Genomic DNA, 5752 nt, shown 5'->3' with positions numbered 1-5752 from the left:
CCTTTTACATAATGTTTCATCTCTTACCTCTCACCCTATCCCCGAACTTGATGCAATAAATTCCCACCTCCCTAGTTTACAGTTGGAAATTGTGTTGAATTATAAATATGATCATCAATGTTTAACTCTATGTAATGTATTGGCAAGTATCTAGTTTCAAATTAGATTCCTATAACATGGCAAAGTAGATGTTTTTGTTTTAAAATAAATTAATAAGGGCATATTTTGGTGAAGGGGAGGAAGCTAATTGGGAACTTGTCAATGCTCCAGTTTGAACTGGACACTTTTCATTTCCTGAGAAAAAATACTTTTGAAAGTCATATACATATTTCATTAAATCATACAGCAATTTTCTTTTTTTTTAATTGTCCCAGAACTGTTTTATTGAAGATCTCCAGTCACTGAATCAAATCCTATACGTCAGAACAAAAGGACCAGCTAAAGGATGACAGCAACCAGAGCCACAATGGCCTTCATTTTGCATCCACACCATTTGTCTTTGAAGCTGTTTAGATCTGTTGCTAAAAGCTGTTGTATTATCCAATAAGCTTTCTGATTTGTCTTGAAGCTCATCCAGTCTCTCTCTTCTTTCAATCACTTTTGTAATATTCTCTTGCATGACATCAGTTACTTCATCCACCTGGTTCTGTACATGCCTAATTTTGTCATTCTGAGGACCAGATTTTGGTCCACATGGGCCCAAAAAAAACTCCTCTTCTTCATGTCAATCCAAAAGATGTCTCCTTTCACTTTTCATAGAACCAGTGACATCATCAACATCATTTAGGTGGCACTTGAATTTTGGAGGCATCTTTAATACTCAAAAAGTTGTTTTCTTTTCCCAATTTTAAGAGGCAGATATCCACCACCTGGGTGTCTGCCAGCTTACTCCATAGGCTTCCTGAAGACTGATTAATCACTACTATGACAAAGCATCTGGACTAACTGATATTGTTCTCATGAAAATATTTTTCCTCCAGTGAAATTTTATAAAAGGAATGAACAGAAAAAGGGAAGTGGGCCAGTTCAGCATTGGGGCAGCATTTTGTGTTTTATTACCTGGGAGGCCCACAGCCAGGGATGTGCTAGAGCCAGCTCAAACCCATCCTCAGGAACCGATTGCTCAATTTTCAATGTGAGCGTTTATGCCTTGAAAATCAGCAAATGCTAAAACAGGGCTTGATTTATTGTGTTGTAGAATATCTAGACTGAAAAGAATTATGGAGGAAATGTTCCTAATAATTAAAAGTGTGCCACATGCACATTTTTCTCCAGAGAGCCAATTGCTAAGTGTTTACTAACACATTCTTACCACTGCATAACTCCAAGAGCCAGAAATGAAGTTTCATATCCTCTACACTGACTGTCTTGTCACTTCAGTCAATCAATATATATTTACCAAGTGCCTGCTATGTTGCAGGCATTGTACTAAGTGCTGCAAATACAAAGAAAGCCAAGAACAGTTTCTTGAAGTTCGCCATTGAGTGGAAAAGACAATATTCAAACAGCTATGCACAAACAGGGTGTATACAGGAGAAATTGGAGATCATCACCAAAAAGAAGGGAATCAGGAAAAGCTCCTTATAGCAGGGAGAAATATTTTTTAGCTGAGATTTAAAGGAAGCCAGAGAGGCTGGAGGTAGAAATGAAGAGGGAGAGAATTTTAGGCAGGGGAGCTACTATTAGTGACCCTTAGATTGCTGGTGACCTCTTGATCTTGGGCATCATTCCATAAACATCTCTAGACTTACAAGACTCCAGCACGTAATCACGTACTTTTAGCACCTCATCATTTAAACCCAAGACCTAATCAGCTAGACCTTCAAGTCACAGTTCTCTCAAACCTCCTCTGCATGATTCCATTGGAATTTATGGTTTGTTACACAATACTATGTGCTATCTTTGCTATACAAACATGGACCATAAGAAAAGAACTAAAGACTTGAACTAGAACAGAGGTCATGTACCTAGAGAAAAGGGTGCAAAAGATGTTGTAGAGGTAGAATGGATAAATCTGACAACCAATTAGATCAGGAAGATGGTGAAGAGTAGAGAATGATTCCCAAGTAGCAGATCTAGGTGATAGTAATGCCCTCAACAGAAATGTGAACATTGGAAAGATGGATGAGTTTCGGGAGAAAGATAAATTCTGTTTTAGATATGGTGATTTTGATATGTTTATGGGACATCCAGGAGGAGATGTACAGTAGTAGCTGGAGATGGGGGACTTAACGATCAAGAGAGAGATAAAGGCTGGATGTATGAATTCGGGAGTCGTGTGCATAGAGATGATACCTGGAGGCAATGAGATGAGAGAAAAGGGAGGAGTGAGGGAGGGAGAGAGGGAGAGAGAGAGACAGAGACAGAGAGAGACAGAGAAGGGACTAAAAGAGAGTCCACGTTTTACTGAAAAGGACAGGGATGATGATCTTGCAAAGGAGACAGAGAAGTAGCTTCAAAACGTGCTTGAAAAGACAATGGAAAAAGTAGTGTCACAAAAACTAGAAGAGAAGAAAATATGGGAGAGAGGTGGTTAGGTTGTTAGTGGTGTCAAATGTTGTGGATAAGGGTCAAAAAAGATGTAAAGTTAGAAGGACCGTTGGATTTAGCAATTAAAGAATCATTAAGGATTAAATTGATTCTGTATCATTTTTTATTGATCCTATTCACATTTAATTGATTTCATCCTGTAGATGCCTAAGTCATGATTCTTTTTCTCTGAACTTAGTTCAAGAGACTCAGCTGGTTGCTGGGTTAATTTTAGAAATCTAGCTCTCTTGCTAATCACTGTTCTATTCTCAAGGAAATACAGGTGGGCAACAAGGAGTCTGGTCTAGTATCTTCATGCCACCAAGTTATCCTTCAAAGATATCTAGTTTGCTATCCAAAGAAGGCTGGCCCAGTATGTTTTGGCCTTGTAAGTAGACTCAAATAGTGTACACTCCTTAGTCACGGCAGGGAAGGAAGGGTCTATTGCTGGTCCACATTCCCAACTTCCAATCAATCATATTGTCCCCCATGCCTCAGCTGTGTAGCTAAACATGTTGTCCTCAGCCCCATGGTGTCACTTACCTGTTCTGTTCTTTGTTCTAGCCTATAAAAATGAGTTGTCTTTTTGTTTGGATTTTTGGCACAGAAACTGAGGCAGTCAAAAACTCATTCTGTTGGTAAGTCTACATCCTGATAATAAACTATTACATTGCTTGGAGAAACTTGCTGAGGTCTTCCTTTGTTGAATTTTATATGGGACAGTTATTTTGAAGAGGGCACTTTCAGTTGAGTGAATCCATAGTGTAAAAGGTTAAAAAGGAGTCCAACCTTATGAAAAAAGCAAAAAGAATCGAAAAGACAAAAGAAAGAAAACATATTTAATGCCCCCCCATGTATTCACGAAATACTGAATGAAGCTAGAGAAAATAATGAACCAAGCTGAATCCACTGCAAGATTCTATGACTATTTTCTCAATTAGACTCTCACTACAGCAAGTCAAGCCTTTTATACTTCCCTAATCATTTCACTATACCATTCACCATTATGGCCTTCCCAAACCTTTCCAGTCCTCCTCAGACCTCCCATAGGAACTCTTCTCTCTACCCTCTTCGCTTTCTTCATATTTCACTGAAAAAAAATAGGTTACTCACAGGAAGATAACTCCCTCTTTCCCCGCTCTCTTCATTTCACATCACCCAGGAAGCCTTCTGCCAATATCTCCTCCTTTACCTCTGTTTTGTATAAAAATACTTACGCATGTGTATGGTCCTACTCTGCTCCATCTTTTTCAGTATTTTGCCCCCACTATCATTCCTTCTCTCCCAATAATATTCAACTATGTCATCTGCTGGATGCTTTCCTACTGCCTACAAAGATGCCTATGTCTATCCACATTCAAAAACCCCTCACTTGGTCTGTCCCTCCTAACTAGTTATCATTTTATATCTTGCCTCCTTTTTATGGCTAAACTCCTGGAGAAAACTGAGTACAGTTGCTGACTTAACTTCCTCCCCTCTCACTCCCTTCTTAACTCTTTATAATCTGGCTTCTGATCTCATCATTGAAGTGAAACCTCTTTCTCCAAAGTTACTTATGATCTCTTAACTGCTAAATCTAATGACCTTTTCTCAGTCCTCATCTTCTTGACGTCTCTGTAAACTTTAACACTATCAGTCATACTCTATTCCTGGATACTCTTCTCTCGCTAGGTTTTTAGGATCCTATTCTCTCTCAGTTCTCCTCCTCAGTGTCTAATTGCTCCTTCCCTGGACCCTGTGCTGAATCTTTATCTAGAGCACACCAATTACCAGTAGGGGTTTCTTAAGGCTCTATTTTGGGGTCCTCTTCTCCTCTCCCTCTGGTATGAGGTCTTGCTGAGCCCTTCTCAGGGCTGCTCATCCACCTTTGGCATTTACCTTTCACCCAGTTCTCACCTGTGGCTCCAAAAAGCTGTAGCATATGCAGTGACTACACTACAATAAACCATCTGAGTAGACAGGCCAAACCAAGTTGAGGGTAACCAGTGGGTCTGAAATCCTCTGGTGAGTTAGGGGGATGCCTACCTCAAGCATGTGAAGACTTCCTCCAGTGGAATGGGTGGATGAGAACAATTTGTTCTAACAACCATGAGAACAGCTGAAGCAGGTGCTATAGAACACTTAGAACTTGGTCAGACATTGGAAACACTGATGTCATTCACTGCATCCTGGACCATCACTTTGACTTTTGTCTTACATTGGACTTTGATGACTGTGGAAGAGAGAGTGAGGCTGATAACTTTGTGCAACTCTGCCTTGCTTAAATCCAATCCATCCACAAGTCAATACATCACCCATGATGCCATTGGTCCTCTTCAGAAATGAAGGACAAACAACAACAATTTTACATGGAGATTACATCAGCTTCCATAGTTTCAGTTATCATCTCTATGCAAATGACTCTCATATCTACTTTTCAAGCCCTAATTTCTCTCCTGAACTTCAGTCCTGCATCACCAATGGCCTTTCAAAGACATCTCAAATTGAATGTCTATACAAATCTTAAACTCCACCTATCCAAAATTGAAATTGTTATCTTTCTCCCAAAGCTTTCCTCTCTTCCTAACTTTCCTATAACTACCTAGATTATCACTATCCTTTTAGTCACCCAGGCTTGCAAACTCCATGTCATCCTTAACTCTTCACTCTCTCTCTCACCATACCCCCCCCACCCCGCCACTAGAGCCAATCAGCAGTCAAATCCTGTCATTTTCACTTTCACAAACTCCCTAATACATGCCTCTTTATCTCTGACACTGACATCACCCTGAGGCAGGCCCTTATTACCTCACACCTCGATTATTACAAAAGTCTGCTGGAGGATCTCCCCTTGAGTTTCTTCCTCATTCACCCAACTGTCAAATTGATTATTAAAATTTAATTCTGACTATATTGCTACCTTATTCAATAAACTCCAGTAGCTCCTCATTTGGAACCCCCAAAATCAAACATAAAATCCTTTGTCTTTCATAACTAGCCTATTTTTCTAGTCTTCTCATATCTTACTCCCCTTCACATATTTTGTGATCCAATGACTCTAGCCTCTGTTTTGACTCCAACATGACCTTCTGTCTTTTAATTCCAAGCATTTTCACCTCTTGCCTGGAATTTTCTCCCCTCCTTATCTCTTCTATATTCTAACTTCCCTGGCTCCCTTCAAGTCTCCTTCCTTTAAAAGTCTCACCTTTTGCAAGAAACCTTTCCCAGACCTCCTTAACCTTAG

At 39.8% G+C, this 5752-nt stretch overlaps 1 pseudogene; it reads right to left on the bottom strand.

Moving 5' to 3' along the window:
- Positions 1-229: 229 nt before the first annotated feature.
- Positions 230-1778, bottom strand: LOC140524189 (vesicle-associated membrane protein 4 pseudogene; annotated as a pseudogene).
- Between the last annotated feature and the right edge of the window lie 3974 nt (positions 1779-5752).

Source organism: Notamacropus eugenii, chromosome 2 (genome assembly GCF_028372415.1).
Source record: "Notamacropus eugenii isolate mMacEug1 chromosome 2, mMacEug1.pri_v2, whole genome shotgun sequence".
Taxonomy (NCBI): domain Eukaryota; kingdom Metazoa; phylum Chordata; class Mammalia; order Diprotodontia; family Macropodidae; genus Notamacropus; species Notamacropus eugenii.
The sequence above is the reverse complement of the archived record's forward strand: the minus strand, read 5'-3'. Positions and strand labels throughout refer to the sequence as shown.